General features: G+C 45.0%; 1 long non-coding RNA gene across 2 annotated transcripts; it reads left to right on the forward strand.

Moving 5' to 3' along the window:
• Nucleotides 1-360: 360 nt before the first annotated feature.
• Nucleotides 361-15,760, forward strand: LOC146543445 (uncharacterized). 2 transcript variants are annotated; one of them, XR_014886415.1, is made up of 4 exons: nucleotides 361-487; nucleotides 11,257-11,463; nucleotides 13,910-13,985; nucleotides 14,650-15,760. It is a non-coding gene; the product is annotated as an uncharacterized LOC146543445 (long non-coding RNA). The 2 variants fall into 2 exon arrangements; XR_014886414.1 differs by lacking the exon at nucleotides 361-487 and adding an exon at nucleotides 3,111-4,313.
• Nucleotides 15,761-17,245: the final 1,485 nt, after the last annotated feature.

Genomic DNA, 17,245 nt, shown 5'->3' on the forward strand with positions numbered 1-17,245 from the left:
CACTTTGAGCAGTTGGAGGAGCTCCAAGCCTGGTCACACAGTGCTCTGGGGGCTCCCAAAGTGCGGGCTCAGCTTCATAAGCTCCATGTGGAGTTTGGGCTGGAAGGAGCTGCTGGAAAGCCATGTAGAGAAGGCAGCGTAGGCTCCTGCTCTGGAATCCTTCCTCACAGCATAAACTACAGTTCCAATACAGTGCAAGGAAGTGCATTCTGATGGGGTTGTTTTGGGTAAGTTCATAATTGGGCAACTCTGAGTGGTATTCTGATGGGATGGACATCAATGAGGGTGAAACCTCCTTTATGAGCTGTGAAGCTGACGGGACATTCTCTCTTCCTCATTCATGCAGTGAGCATTGAGAGCAGGACACACGAGCCTTGTTGCTGGGGGAAGAGCAGGCTGTCCTCTGCAGGATCTTCAAAGAGAAGATGTGATCCAGTTCTGAGACATTTCCAGCTGCAACAAACATCAGTTAACCGAGTTATATTAGGTAAGGGAAATTAGCCTTATCCATGCACTCATAATGAAAGTACAGGAAAAGTGTTCTGGGAATAAGACAAAGTCTCTTATATTATTTGTATTTTGGTTCCTCGTTGTGTTTAGAATGACAAAACGTGTATCAGGGCATCTATTTTCCTGCCTAAATGTTCTACCAAAAAATATACCAACTTTCCCAAATTCCCCCATGGCTGTAAAAAGACCAGTGATGGAAAGAGTCTCTGGGTAAAGCTGTTCTCCCCTAGCTGAGAACTGCCTGAAGCTGCTGAAAATTACAGTATTGAGTAAAACTTCTCTCTATAAAGAACAGACCAACTAACAGTCCTATTACCGATACACCGTGTCCACAAAGAAAATTCACATAATCGTATCAGTCTGGGTGGTGATGCTACAGGAATGAGCAATAATTAGTCCTTTGGTGCTGTGATTTCCTACAAATGTCAAGCTACTGCACACTGTGCAGAAAAGCAATTAAGAATACTTTTGTTAATAGCTTCTTATTTGTCTCATTTCTTTATCATGTTGTGCCTTTTTGTATTGCCAAAAAACGTTGGACTTTTCCATCAGCTGCCCAGACAATATCACTTTACCCAGAGCCACATGCTGTACTCATATAAAGAAAGATATTTTTCTTTTACTGAAATGAATCCATAAAAAATATACTCTGGAATAAGTGGGGAAAAAAAAGACCACAAAATGCAATAAATTGTTCAGACTGAGAATAGGTTTTATTCACGCTTTGTCTATATAATACCTGAAGTTCTTGTACTGCTGCTGTTGTTTGTAGTAAATTAGGTATCACCTCTTCTCAGACTCTTTTTACCATTATCTTCTCTGTTATCTATTCTTTTTCCCCTACTCATCATCTTTCTTCCTCTTCGTGAAATGTTATAAAAGAGAAAATTGCTAAGTTTGAGGATCAGACGAGAGGAAAATTATGTGCTTCCTATCAGTGTGCTCAGCTGCTGGTTGTGACCAGATCTATTGTGGCTGAGGCAGATAAATGTGGGGCCTGTCTGACGCCGTCAGCCAGGTGAATGTTTCTTGAGGAACAGTAGAATGATGGAGTCACGGCCTTCCCTAAGTTGGAAGGGGCCCACAGGGTCCTGGCTCTGCATAGGACTGCCTGGAAACTAACTGTATGTCTGAGAGCAAATTCTGCACCGGTCACTTGGAAGTGGTTCATGCATTAGGGTCAAATAAAGCTCTTGATTACTCCAGATAGGAAAGAAAATTTCCAGGGGAAGACCCCTTAAAGCTGCAGGGAGATGTCTGTGCTCATTTGCTCCTGGAAAAATGAAGTCAACTGGAATATTCTGTGGAATAAGGAGGAGCCAGGTTTGGTTCATTTTCTTTTCAAAAGGAAATGGAGTTGTTCCTATTCCATCAGTCCAGAGTTTCTGCAGCAGCTGCTGGTCACCCTGGGGAGGCAGGCTGGGGCCTCTCCCTCCTTCACAGCTGAGGTCCAGGCAACAACTGATGCTGTCACAGATGTCACAGTGGTACAGCAGTTCAGGCACACCAGTAGGAGATGCAGGGTTTGCCTTCTGCCATCACCAATCCCACACCTTTGCAAATGATAGCATCCTTTGCACATCCCTTGTTATCAGCTAGGAAATTGAGAAGGAATCCCCATACTTAAAATGCTTTTGTAGCCATCTGCGGTTGCATGGATCAACTCCTTAAAGCTGAGAGCACCCAGCTCTGGTTTGGTTCTCAGCTCTCTTTGTGAGAGCACGAGGTGATGCTGCTCTCCCTCCCTCAGCACACGCATGTATGTTTGATGTCCAGGACACGAACAAAGACATCTAATTCTTTTCTTTTTAGAAAAACAATAAACGCAGTACGAAGGTTTCAATCTGAATCAAGTTGGTAGCAAAGTGATGAAGGATGCAGTCTGATGGAGCCGGAGGAGTCGTGTTGGAGCCCATCAGTGAGAGCTGCACAGCCATCGGTAGCAGGCGGTCGTGCTGTTCCCTGAGTAAAGAACTCGCATAGCATTTCAAATACATTCGCTAAAATGCATATAATGATGATAGAGCTCGGGTGAGTTTCAGTCTGTGTTTTTTTCCCCCTGGTAAAATAAATGAGGGTTATTTTTTCTGACCCTGCTGTGTGTTAGTGTAGCGTGAAAACTCTATTTATTGAAAAATAGGTCGCGTAGTGAGTTCTAGGGCCTGAATTTATTCTCATATAGCAAGAAACGCACCGTGCAGCTTTCCTACAGCATTTTAGACTTTAAGGGTTAAGAACGAATTATGCGTTTTTAATGGGATGTAAACCTGAGATAACATAACTTCATTGATAAGCCTTAGGATCTGCCTCTTGTAGATCTCGTACTTGTTAGCAATCTCTACTGTATCTTATTACAAGTGGAAGTAAAAACCAGACTCCTGTGTCCCCAGTGGAAATAACCACCATGCCGTGGCATAATGATGTTTTTAGAGGCATTTGCAGCCTACGGTCTGCTTTGTAGGCAAAAGAGCCATGGATCTTAGTGTGGATCCACCAGAAACTGTCTGGGTAGGGATGCATCTTCATTATGGACCCCAAAGCAACTCAGAAACTTCCCCTCGGGGGTTAATATATTAAACAGCTCTTGTGTGGAAAGAAGCAATAACACTAGTGTGTTAAGTATTGGCATTTCCTTCTTAAATTAAAAGAAAGAACCCAGCAAAAACTGCAAATGAGTCTCAGCTGCTATTGCTCTTCTTGCAGGGCCATTTCTGTCCTCAGCCCAAGTGCTGTCAGTGCCATCCGCAGCCCAGATGCTCACACTGACAGCAGCCTCTCTGCAGAGTGCTCACCTCCTCACATGGGCAGTTTTATTTCCACTTTTGAGCCTTTTCAGAGGAGCTGCTTTGCTACGTGTGAGTCCATTTTGGTGAGACTCGCACAGCACAGAGTGCAGTTATTAAGCCCTGCTGTTTACTTGGGGAAAAAAAGCGAGCTAACTGGGCTGAGCGGGCAGCAGAGCCTCCCTGAAGCAGCAGCCCACGGAGCTGCCCTGTCCCAGCTGCACGCTGTACGGGATGCACTGCTGCCTGTCCCTGAGTAGCTAGGGCCACTTTTTATTTCATTTTTTTTTTTTAATGTTCCTAATTAGAACTGTTTTTGGTTGATTTCCAAACAAATATTTTAAGCAGCAGCCACTTACCCACTTTACTTCTGTTAATTGTAGGTAGTAGTATGTCCCTGATCACATCCCTGTGTCCTCAGCCACAGATAGCAGGAGCAGCCAGAACAGAGGTCTTTCCCCCATCCCCAGCTGCTGCACATTCCTGTTCCATGAAACACTGCTGCTCTGCACCGCACAACGCCTCTACTTAGGTCCATGTCTTTGCCTGTTTAACTTTCATAGTGGGGAAAACGCAGATTTATTTATTTCCTTCTTGGGGGTATCCAAAGAATGAAGGTAAGGAAGATGCTATAAAAAGAAGAGAGTCAACAAAAAAATGCGGAGATTTTTTTTTTTTTTTTTGCTATTGAAACGAAGCATATTTCATTGCCTAATGGGATTTATCTTCTCAGATAACATGTTTTCTGCTGCAAAGCAACAGCCAGCCCATTTCCAATAAGCTCCTTAAGGTACAAGTTTTTGAGAGCTGTCACAATATATTGTGTTGCTTGAGCTCGTTGCCAGCACGCATCGCGGTGCACGTGGGGAGCTGTGCATGCAGATTAGTCCCTGCCTTGTGCAATTTCAGCAGCTGTTCCTAAATCAAAGCAGGGAATGCAAGAAAATCTTCCCATGAGCCACACTTATTGTTGCAGCGTCTGGGGGAAGAGAAGGAAGGAGCGTTGCTCAGTGGAAAGGGGTAGGAACTCTGTTTATTGTTTGGAGAAGAGAAGGCTCGGGGGAGACCTCGTTGTGGCCTTCCAATATTTGAAAGGAGCGTATAAACAGGAGGGAGAATGGCTGTTTACAAGGGTGGATGGTGATAGGACAAGGGGGAATGGTTTTAAACAGAGTCAGGGGAGGTTTAGGTTGGATATTAGGAGGAAGTTTTTCACCCAGAGGGTGGTGAGGCACTGTAACAGGTTGCCCAAGGAGGCTGTGGATGCCCCATGGCTGGAGGCACTCAAGGCCAGGCTGGATGTGGCTCTGGGCAGCCTGGGCTGCTGGTTGGCGACCTGCACATAGCAGGGGGTTGAAATCACGTGATAACCTCTGTCTTTCCCACTAAATTGGTGGTCTTTCACCTTCCCAAGTAAACTTCCAGTAACTGACACTGGAGTCATAAATGTATGAGAAAGGGTTCGGTGCTGCTTTGGTGGTAGGAAGAGACTGCAACATGGGGGTTTTCCCTCTCTTGCTGGTGAGGGTGAATTCAGGTGGAAATGCTGTGTGTATTACCTAATTAAGAACAGAATCATAGAGGGATTTGAGTTTAAGGAGCCTTAAAGATCATCTGATTCCTGCTCTGCTGGCACAGGCTACAGGACGGTGTCGTCACAGCTGTTAGCTGGCGCATGCTGCTGCACCCCTCTTGGCTTGCTAGTCTGCATGTTCTCTCTGTGTCCTGTTCTCTCCCAAAGAGCAGCCATGTAACTTGGTTTGAGTGTGTTCACAGTTCTTAAACCTCCTTAAGGATTTGGGGGAAAGAAGAAGAAATCATTTTCTGTAGACGAAGTACTCCAGATTTGTAAGAGCCAATTGAGTGGATGACACAAGATATGTGATTTCTGAAAGGTTTGATTTCTATGCCTCATATTATGGCACTGTTACTTGAAATAAGCACAGCTGGAGTTCAGAGGTGAAGGGAAGATGAGATGCTGCATGGGATAATGGGTAAACTTCTGCTCCCTCCTCACAGGATTTTAAGCAGTGCTCATACCTCCACAACATTCACTGAGCTGCCACGTGTTTTCACGAGTTCACCACCCTCCCAGCTGAATGGAAAGAAAAATAGAGAGTGCTGACTTCATTACTTGCACCTTGGAAGTGACTTGACAGCCTTTTAGAAAAATAGTTAGCATTCAGTGATCTCCAGTGCCTCCTTCCCCATGGAGCCCACGCCAGCAGCCCCATCCGTCTCCGTCCCCCCATCGCAGCATGCGGCCCGCACAGCCCCGCCACTTTGATTCATGGGATCAATAACTCCGAGGCTCTGCCTAAAAGGACAGGAAATGCAGTGTGACCCAATGGATGAGTAATGGCTGTTGTGTGTGGCGAAATAACTGGGCTGCGTCTGTGTCAACAAACAAAGCCTCCTGAGCACAACCAAATTACAAAGATCCTTTTATTCTGTTTCTTAAAGCTTTGCTTTAATGCTGACCTTATTCTCGGTGCTCTCTGGTAAATATGCTCTGGTGCTACGTGAACAAATTTGGGAGTATGTTTAAACTGTGACTTACTTAGATTTTATCCTGCCTCATTCAGAGAAGGGTTTATATTAATTGCTTCATTAACGCGTTCTAAAGCCTTTCTCATCTTTTGACTTGTGTTACATGAAGCATCAGTCCAGCGCTATCTTTGTGGTTTTAAGGGTAGGAAAAACGCACAGCAAGAAGTTCCTGTTTTTTTCCAAAGGCCTTGGTTTCCTTGGGAAGGCCATTGGTTTGGAGGCTTTCCTACAGCCATGGCTTTACTTGGGCACACCAGAGCTGGTGCTGCAAACAGTGCCCAAGGCTCTGGGTGGCACTAGGGAAAACCTGAGCTGCAGTGTGTCCCTGAGGGCAGAAGGGATGCTCTGATGGTGTAAAGGAAAAGGTGGCAGCCATCATATCGCAGTTCACCCCGTACTAGGAAAGAGCAAATACTGGCTTTGATTGTGACATATTTCTGCTTTATCCACCAAATCCATTGCTGGATGAAGCTGGCACTGGCTTCTCTTGAGTCACACGGAGGGGTTTTTGGCACTTACGCATTAACATGTGTGTATTCTTTGTGGCTACAATTTAAACAAATGTTTTGAAGTGGTGACAGGGAAAATTATTTTTCTTGCCTACATTAACAAGTAGGTGTCATGTATTTTAATTACTGTGACCAAGCTGCAATTACAGCTGATAAACATATGGAGATTAAGCTGCAAAATGAAAGGAACATTTATGTTTTCTCAAGGAAATGCCACAAAGATGAATAGAAGAGGGTAGAGGGGACAAGACGATGCTAAACGCGCTTACTGTTGTAACTGAATTGCTCTGTTTTCACTGTGCATCACACGCTTCACGACCTCAAAGAAATTCAAGTCGTTGATTTTGATCTAAAAAGCTCAACTGCATCAATAATGTCTTGTTTTGAGGAGAAGAATCGTGTCCTTAGAGCAGCACAAGCATCAAGATATTAAAGAATGCAGACATGGCCCCATGTATGAAACATACCACAAAGATGTGAACCACAGCTTGATGTAAGAATGCACATGTGCCACTGTGGTCCCTACAGCACCACAGCCATGTGCTGTGAGATCAGAACAGCACTGCAACCTTCTTATCTGATAACAGGCATAATAATGTACTAATACAATTGAATTGAAAAATAAGTTTTTTAAAAGTGTCCTGAGATCCTGTGAATTTCAGGAGACCTTGGGAAGGACCCCAAGGAATAGTGAGGTGAGGTGATGTATCTCCTTGCATTGCAGTTCCCTGAAACATTAACTGGCACTAAAACACTCCTGAAATCTGTCCTTTTCAGTAGAGAGGACTGACCAAAGGAAATTACATTACAGCCAAACACTAATTGTTTTCCTAGCAGCTCTTGGAGTGCTTGTGCATTTATGGATTGACACAGTCCTTTGAAATCGTCACGAACTGCAATTCTGCACTTTTGTTGCTTTACTGCAAGAGTTGTTTTCAGGATGGAGACACAGATGTCTGTCAGTGTGCTGCAGCTGAGAAAAGAGAAATTCCGTGACCAACCAAGGAGACAGGTTGGATACACTTCACTCCGGTAAAGGAGAGGGTAACGTATTGATCCAGAGGGAAATAGCATTTGCCATATGCTTGGTGCTGAAGTTTTTGCCTGACAGAACAAGAGCTGGCCCCAGACCAAGGCTCTGTGATTAAACTCGCCTTGATCTTTGTGGAAATTATTGGTTTCCTTTGGCAGCTCCTAGCAGAATGGAGCAGGAGGGGACAGACCCAGCACTGGGCACCGCTGCCGTTGTCTCCAGCAGTCTCGGTGGCTTTATGGCATGTGATAAAAGCAGAGGGCCTGACCGCCTGACAGAAAATCTGCCATCCCTCCGAGGTATTTCTCGTGCTGTAGTGAATGTCTTCCAGAGGAGGTCTGTCCTATTTTTCTGTAATAACATAATGTTACTATAAGAGAATGTCAAAACAATATCCAGAGATTCTTCCAGTTCAGTATTCAGATGGGTATCTTTTGTGTATCGCACTTTACAATTCTAATGTAAAAATATCAATACCAGTCTGAGCAGTGATACAGACCTCTGCTAATTGAAAGTCTTATTTAGCTATGTAGCCTACGGAACAATGATTGCTGCTCCTGACAAGGATCATGCTTGGGGACACGATTTAGCAGAAGGTTGTTAGAGTTAGGGTAGTATGGTCAGGTTGCACTTGGACTTGATGATCTTTAAGGTTTTTTTCAACCTGAGCAATTCTGTGATTCTGGATGGAAGAAGTAGATGCAGGCAAAAGTAGATTGCTCCTTTACACACTCCCTGGAAGCCCTTAAATGAGCTTCACATCTCTCTCTGGTCCTCCTACACGTGCTGGATTTGGTGATTCTGTTGCAGGCAACAGGCTGCCCCGGGCTGTCCGTGCCAGTTTGTGGCTTCAGCAGCCTGAAATAGGTGCTGATAATTCCTAAGTTATTTTTGGAAGCCAGCTTCCATGGAATGCTCTCACCAGCAGTATTTTAACTCATCACTTGGAGTTATTCTGCCTGAATTTTACCTCCTTCAAAACGGGGGAAAAGACCATTTCCTCTGGCCATCTGACCCAAACTGCATCAAGCTCTGATGCACAGGAGACAATGTGCTGGGAGCTGCAGCCTGGCCAGGCCCAGGCTCCCATCTGCATCCCCACACCTCCACTGCTTCGGGGCAGAGAGCTGCAGCTGAGATTGGCAGTGACGTTTTGTCTCTCCTGCGCTCCATGGCCACACTTCAAGCAGACAAACCAAGGATATTAGCAAGTTTGGAACTGCTCTGCAGCTTCTAACTTGCTGCTTTTTTGAATGGCTTTTTAAGTGGCACTAAAATCAATGGTATACCAACCCTCTTCTTAGGCATGCTCAGCACTGAGGGAAAAGTTCACTGCAGATACCAAAGCCTTTCTCTCTCAGTAATAAACATGGAATGTGTTTATTACTTCCAGCCATGGTTGTTTTTGGTGTTTTTTTGCTGTTAGCATGAGTAAAGTTAATTGCCACATTTTAGTTTCTCTTTGTAATTAAGAGTTGATCCTTCAGTGCTTTTCGCTGCAGTTACTGGCAATTGAAGTTAATCTTTTTAATCATTGCAGGAGAGGCAATGCACTCCAGGATGCATCCCATGTAAAATATGCCATGTTTGGAAACATAGCTATGCCTAGGAAAAGCTAGACTAATGCATCCAGAGAATATGGTGTGGAATGCATGTTTTTAGAACAGCAATCTGATTTTTGGTTTGAGAGTTGGCTGAAAGTTATGAGAATGGAAGACAATTCCCAGGCTGCTATGGCACAAGCCATGATTATAGTGCATAGAAATCATGCAGCCAGCGTCTTTGTTATTAGGGCTTATTGTGCTTTGCTCTTGTTTTCCTCTGTCTCACATTTTTTGTTGTACGACCAAGTTTTCTCATTGTAATTTTCTTCACACCTTTCCTCATTCAAACATCAAAAATTCAATCAGTGCTACATTAATGAAAGAAAATGAGCTTTCTTTCATTACGCTGCAGCTAGCCAGTGCTGCAGGGCAGGCAGCAGCTCCGGGGACACTGATGCCCCATCCAGCAGAGGTGGCATGGGCTGCAACAGCCATCCCATGAGCAGGAACCAACCCATGCTTCAGCAGCTTTGTGTTGCACAGGCAGTTGAACAAACCCATGCAATTGCATCATTTGTGCATACTGCACACATTGCTTGACCTTACCGTTGTGAAGGCATGCTTTGCTGTGTTGATAAATAACTGCTATGCTAAGTCATGTGGAAGGACAGGTATGCAGGACAAAAATGAAAAAGATGGTTTTGAAAGAATTTCTATCCCACCCGATTAAGAGAAAAGTCTTGTTTTGTTGTCTTGTTTATTTTCATAGTTCAGTAAATCTTCGGACATGATTGCATGCCTGCAGGAGTCTGCCAGGCTGTTCCCATCCAACTCAGCCACTCCAGCAGTGCTGCAGGGATCTGCCCAGGCTATAAACTTGTGCTGCCTTTGACAAGTTTTATGGTTCAGGACAGGTGCACTGTGTTCTGTATCATATTTCACTGTAACACGTCTGAATAGATCACATCAATTTTTATATGCTAATAATTTGTTTTGGTATTTTAATACTAGGAGCTGTAATTCATGTCTATTGTGCTCCTTAGACTGCAGATAATTCGAACAACAATTTGAGAAAAATCACATTAGGAATACCTTCCAGTGTTACATTTCACTTGTGCAAAGAAAACAAGAATTATCAATTTTAGAAACTAAAAAAACCACTTGGAAGCTCATGAGGTGGCAGCTCAGACTTCTTCCTGGTGACTGTCCCTTTCCTTTGGACACAGGACATACTCCATTTGCTGTGAGTTTGGGCTGCTTCCCATTTCATTTGGTAATTTGCAGGCAGGCAAGTAAATCTTGCCAGTTGCATGCTCTTCTTGCCTAGAAGTGTAATGTTAATGTTTCCTCTCCTAAATTTACCTCCACCTCCCAGTGGCACTCTCGGTGTATTACCAAGTTTTACCTATCCATCACTTATTGTGGGAGCAGTCGAAACCCAGTTTTGCTGTTGCAGACTGGATAATGAACGCCATGATAGTGGCAGTAGGAGCAGTGTGGCAGAGGTAGGAAAGCAACAGCACAGGTGCACAGTTCTGCTGCCAACTGGAAAACATTCTGAGGGCAACAATGCCTGAGAACCAGCATTATCCAAAGAGTTTTGTTGCAACTGCAGACTCCTCTGTCTAAAGGTAAGATGTGCAAATGGCCATGAAAGTTTCCAGATCCTGGAAGGGTTAGTAAGTGTTTTGTATCAAAGAAAATAAAGTAAAATGAGGCTTACAGCCTATTTCTATGATTTTTTTTCTAGCAAAAATACTTTTGGTGTTGAAGTGGAAAATCCCATTGTATGGTAACAGTTCCTCAGCTGCTTTATCTTGAGACCTTTGAGGCCCCACCACAACATTGGCCTTCCAGCAGACAGGCTCAGAATGATGCTCTTCTCCCCAGCAGAGCTGCCCTCTCCTGACATGCATAAATTTCTCTTAATTAATGGCTATCTGACCCCATGTTTAGCATAATTGCTCTGACTCACAAATTTGGTTTGACAGATTCTTTACATCTGAAAGAAGTGACTGCCAATGTGGTCCAGACAGGAACACCTGACTTACCTGTAAGACTTCAACCTTTGTCTCGCAGGAACAAAGCTCTCTGGTGGTTATGACCAAGCAGGTTAATTTTTCAGGAGTCTAATTCTGAGAACCCCACAAAGCATATGGAATGCTTCGCCGTCACTTCCCTTTGACCCACATTATCTTGGTATTTCTGATGGAAGCTGAAGCATTAATGACTTGTTTCTTGTTTATTTTTAATTCTGTGTTATGGCTTGGAGGAAGGCATGCTGCCATGCGGAGATGTCATCCCTCTGCTTTCCTCTTTCCCACCAGGAACCTTGCAGCACGTGGATACACCAGCGCTCAGCAGTGAAAACCTTCAGCAGAGCCCAGGGAAGCCTTGGCAGCACGCTGCTGCTCTGGGGACATTTGCAACTCTGCCAGCTTATCGTGAGCACCATGCCTTGGTGGCACTCGCTGTGGCTCTCGCACAGATCAGCATTTCGACTTCTGCTGTCTCTGCTGACCTCCATCTAAAGGGTTGGTGCCCGCCAGCATCCAGTTGCCTGATGTTCATGTTGGGTTTGTGAGGGCAGACAGATGTCCCCAATGTGAATGCTCTGTCTAATTTAATCTCTTGAGAACGATTGGTGTTGCTCAAGGCCGTGTTTTGTGGGGATGTGTGGCTCTCACAGTGCTCGTGCACTGCTGTTTCAAAGGGTGGCTTGCTGAAGACACAGCAGTGCTTTTTGTGTGGCTAGGACTTTTCTGCTAGGTTTTCAATACCTGTTTGCTAAAAGCAAAATACTCTTCTGTCTCCATGCTGAGGTTTCTGGGGAAGGGAGTGCCAAGATGAGCAGTGAAAGGTAGGAACAGCAATGCTAAATGTTGCGAAAATATAACTGAAAAGAAAAAGACCTCCTGAACTAGTTCACATTAGGATCTTTGGATGTTTTAGTGACTTCTATGATTCCTGAATTTTTGACTGAACTCTGTGCTGGTTGTAACACATGGATGTGACGGGCAGCCACATCCAGGATAGGAGACTTGGGGCCATTTGTACCCCTTCCTTGGGGCTGCGTCCAACTTGGGGCTGCCAGCTGGATACGGTGCTTGCTCCCCAGCCTGGTTCTCCAGGATCCTGCAGTGTATGGGGCTGTTGGGGCTGGGAAGCTGTGGTGGGGGGGATAATTCATCTAAATGTGTCTTTTCGTCACTGCTTGTACTTTGAAATGAAATTTCCCTTGTCTTTTAAACAAATAACACACCGCCCACTACTATATGACTAGGCAAAGGGGACAGATGTTGTATTACAATGCGAGTCAGAAAGGATTTAAATAATGCAGCAGAAAGGGAGCAGCAGCACAGGAATGCATCACGGCTATCAGGCATATGTATATTGTGCCCATAAAACTGTGGAAAATGACTTATTTCACACCTTCTGAGGACTACAAAGGAGGCCAAAAGAGTAATAATTGTATTAGGATTAATCCGCTTAGCCCCTCAGTACAGTGAGATGCCCTTTTTAATAGAAAAACAGAAGAATGGAAGAGCAAAAGCCCCCCCAAAGCCTGCGGGGGGAATGCAATGGGAGGGGGGATCCCTGCCTGTGTGCTGGTGCTGGTTCTTGGTCTGGCAGTGCCCTGTTTTGGGGTAAGGGCTCCAGTCCCTCACTGAAGGTAAGCCATGAAATACTGAAAATTGACTGTTATTTGGTTTGCTGCACCTCAATAATTGAAACTAATAGAAGCAAATAGCTAATATTTTCTGGTGGGATGACCTTGGGAGCAAGAGAGCAGCTAGTCATGTCTTCCTCCAGGGAAGAAAGTTAGAGGAATTACAGCCAAATAATAATAATAACAGCAGCAGTGCAGGCTGTAATTCCCCTCTTTCCTACTCCAGTGACACTTGAACACCAGCACAAAGAAAACAAGTCATTTATCACATATAATTTCTTGGAATCGCTGTGTGTGGAGCGGAGCCGGGGAGGTGCAAGCTGGCAGGTTTGCCTTTCCAGGCACACAGATCTGTGTTGCATCCTGCCCAGTAAGGAGCCAGCATATAATCTTCCCATTTGGGGAATTCACGCTTCTTTGGGACAGATCTGGATTTGGACCAGCATGACTCGCCGTGTGTCCCTGTTTCTTTTTCAGGCTTTCTGAGGTGAGAGCTGCTCTGCACCCGCCTACACTTCCTAATGAGGGAGCTGCCCCCCACCTTCCTGTGCAACCACAGATACCCCACCCTGGCACTGATTTCGACCTAGATTTTTAAGAAAGTGTGGTTTATGTGAAATCCTTGGAAATGCTGAGCCTTTTTAAGCTATTTTGGTCCCCAGATTTTACAGTGGGAGAGAAAGAGATAATTAAACAGTAAAACACTCAGGAAAAAAAAAAAAGGGCTGGCTTAAGGAGAGAGCTGTTCTCAAGCAGAACAGGCAGAACTTGGGCGTTAAAAGCTGTCTGGCAGCAGCATCTGGTCAGGAAATCAGCAGGCGGGGACATCTGGGCATCAGGGAGCACCATGAAATATACCTCACGTGGGTGTCGTTAATTGTGAGGCTTATGGAAAAGTCTTGTTACAGCACTGATTCTACATGAATGAAGAAGAGCAATGGTCTAAAGACTGAGGTGGAAACACCCCGGCACATGATGAAGTGAGCGAGAGGTGTTGCCTGGTTTCTGGGTGATAGAAGGGTGATAGAAGGTACTTTGTTGACAAAGGAGGTAATTCTGGCCAAAAAAAAAGTGCACCTGAGGTGTCTCTGTCTGAAAAAAGAGGAATAAAAGTCGAATGCCAGAAGGATATATTGCTTTCTCTGGGGAGGGAAGAAATTCAATACAGCCTAAAATGAGAGAGGTGCGGAAGAGAGGACGTGGGCACAGCAAATTGAATGGCACTCTGCTGTGATGCATGCCCCACTGACAGGTTCTGTGGGGGCACATCCAGCCCCTGTTCTGCTCCATGCCCTTCCTTTCACCCGCAGATGTATGCACATCCCATCCTGCAGAGACAACAGGAAATTTCCAGGGGCTGCTGGGACCTTCAGGGCATCCAGAATGGTGAGAGAGAAGTAGCAACCTTACATGGTAGAAATATTAGTGGGTAAAGGAGTTAAGTAAGAATGAAGAGTGAGATAAAAGCAAAGAATAGCAAGGGAAAGGAGGCTACCTCCTCAATACTGATCTGCGTGAGGAAGCTGGTGAAATGGCAAAGGAGCAAACAAAGGTGTTCTTGTGGGTTGGGTCCTGATGCCAGACCTGTGCGAAATGGGCTCCAGCCAGCTTCTTCTTATTAGGAGGAAGGATTGATATCAGATGTTGGAAAGCAGGAAAATCCCCTGTGTGAATAAATGCCACAGAGTAATCAGATGTGATGCAAACAATATTTATTGCACAGATTTCATGATGTAATTGCTCAGTAGATAATGTGTGCATGCGTATACGCACATGCAAGTTATGGATGTTTCTGCATGTAATTATCCCTGAGTATGCTGCATATTTCTGAAAAGATTGAGAAGAATCTAAGATGACTCTCCAGAGTTAAGAATGACTTTGAACTAAATAGCTTAGCCATTTAACTCAGCATTTCACAAACAAATGGAAGTTCTTAATAACCTTAGAGAGCAGAGCAATCTGGCTTTGCAGAATCTGAAGACGATTCAAGTGCTGGAGGGAAAAGCAGGATTGCTGCATGCACTTTTCCTTTGAACCTTTGTCTTCCTAGGGCCAGTCTACCCGAGGAAACTGCCATCCAAGCATGTAGCCCACAGCAAGCAAGTCAATGAGGCTTTATGAAGGTCTTTGCATTCCCAAGATTGCCGTCATAGCCGTGGCATGTTCCTGTTGGCTCCAGATGGGAAGTGCGTTAGCTTAAATCACCAAGGTTGGCTTTAAGTAACTCGTTTATTCTTTCTTGATAATGCTTTGAAGGAGGGAATTTTGCTGCTTATGTCGCTCCTGAGGGCCGTTATTTACAGCAGCCAGCAGTGCTGTGCAGGCGCGGTGCGAAGGACAGGGTGGCTCTTGCAGAGCCATAAACACGCCAGCTGTCTTGGCTGAGCAGGATGGGATTTCCAAAGGAACTGCGGAAATTAGTCACCTAGCTTTCCACAAGAAGTAAATTATTGTTATCGCTGCTTGCAAAGATAATTTTCCCATAGCTATATAAATCTTGGGCATGGGGGAGGTATCACCATTGCATGCTGCAATTCATGCACAAGGGTGGCGGACCTCTCCCAGCACAGCCTGCTCTGCAGTCCTGCTCTGACTCACATCATGCTTCCCATTTCCCTTCTGAACTGCAAATCTCTCAGGACCTCTCTCCCAGTGATGCACTGCTCGGGACACTTCTCCTACCAGGGTGTTTTTGGCCCTGAGAGTTTTGGATGCATTCTGCCAAGCAGCAGTTCAGGGTGCTGGGTACACAGCAGAGGCAGCTCCTTGCCAGCAGTGTTTGGGTTCAGTCACCCTGAGGAGCACAGCACAACCTGATGTTGTGGGCTGCTGTTCTGTAGTGCCTCTCCCCATGTTTGCCCACATCCAGAGCTCAGCTCATGGAACAGACTCGCTTAGCAGTGCCCACGTAAGTCAGTTTGACGGGGAACAGCCACTATTTGTCACCTCTGTTCTACTTCTCCCTGAAGAAACACAAGATTCTCACCTTCACCAAATCCTGTCTATTAAAATCTAAAGGCGGATGATCACATGAACGAGTTCGGGTCCTACAACTATAAAATAAATGTCTGCTGCTATAGAGAAGGCAGTTGGTGACCTTTCCCACCTGACTTCCCTGGTGATTCACAGATTTTATTTTTTGCGAAGTACAAAAGCATTTTCCCTGGCAAATGCTTCCTTTGCTGAAGGTGAAAATGAATAAAACAAGCCCACAAAATGCAGAGGGTTAGGTCTTTTCACAGTTATCACTATTTATAACATAATGCATCTGAAGCATGATGAGCTCTGTGGAGAAACATACGCCTTTCCCCACGCCAGGCTCAGCTCTGAGTTCCCAAGTTAATTCCCCAACGGTGTGGTGTCCTGTGATCCCAGCAGGGAAGGTGCCCATAGCACTACGCACCACTGTGCTCTCTTCAAATGGGAATCCTACTTGGAGGGCATTTGACTCTATTAAAAAATTTCATCAGGAATTGATATACTGCATTTTTCATTTGAAAATTTGCAATCAGGCAGGAAAGTCTGAATATTCATAGGAGGGTAATATCTTTTCAGCATTCATTAATCTGAGTCAGTAATGAACCGCAGGTAAAATTGAGTGATAATTTTTAACAAGTAATTTATTTGATTATTTTTCTCATCTTCCATTTTATTAAATATCCATGAACGGTTTAATTGACCTTCCTGAATTTTTCATTTAATATCCAAAGATGTGTTGGGGCACGGCGCGCCAGAAGGCCAGGCTCCTTGGCGCTCTCTTCCCACTCTTCCCGTTCACCTGGAGCTCCATCACCCAGCTCACAGCAGGCAGGGTAAGGCCCTGGAGGATGGATCGTCTCCTCTTCATGGCTATTCTCGGTATATTTTAAGTTTTCAAGTTCTCTCTTCTATCTGTTTGTTTTAAGGCTCAGTTCCCTGGCTTTGTTCAACCCTTCACCCTGGGGGGATGATTTCCAGATTCTGATCTTGTCCCCTTTCAAATCGTTCCCTTTGGTCCACAACTCCACTCACACGCAGTGTGTAAGGCAGAATACATCTCGGCAGTGAGGCCTTATTAGGACTGAACATAACAGAAAGACTATTTTCCCCATCTTGAAGGGCACTCTTCGATTTACCCATTGCAGAGTGACAGCCTTTCACTGAGCAGCTCTCCCAGCCCGCTCTGCAGCCTGCGCGGTTCCTCAGCCCTTAATTGTGCAATTGATTATTTCTACCCAAGCATAGGATCTTGCACTGTCTCTCCTAACACACTTTTTAAAGAAGATTATTTCTGCAATTTGTCGAGACCTTTCTGAGTTTTAATTCTGTCCTCCTGTGTGCTTGCAGTCCCTCCCTGCACAGCGTTATCAGCAAATTTAACAAGCGTATTCCTTCCTCTGTCATCCGAGTCATTAATGAAAAAATTAATAATGCTGAGCTCGAGGCAGGTCTCTCTGAAACTGTGCTTGATTCATCCTTTCCGTTCAAAGACAGCCATTTTCTGGAAATGAATGGTCTCCTAGCAAGCTCTGCCTGCTCTCCACCAAGCACTGTGCTAATGGTGAGGGCTGCAGCTGGTCATTGCTGCTCCTGCTGCTGTTCCTTGGTGTCATGGTGCTTCTGTAGCTCCCTGAATAGATGGATAGTGAGCAGACACGCAGAGCAAT

The sequence above is a fragment of the Meleagris gallopavo genome, chromosome 14 (genome assembly GCF_905368555.1).
Source record: "Meleagris gallopavo chromosome 14, MGAL_WU_HG_1.1, whole genome shotgun sequence".
In the NCBI taxonomy this organism is placed as follows: Eukaryota; Metazoa; Chordata; class Aves; order Galliformes; family Phasianidae; genus Meleagris; species Meleagris gallopavo.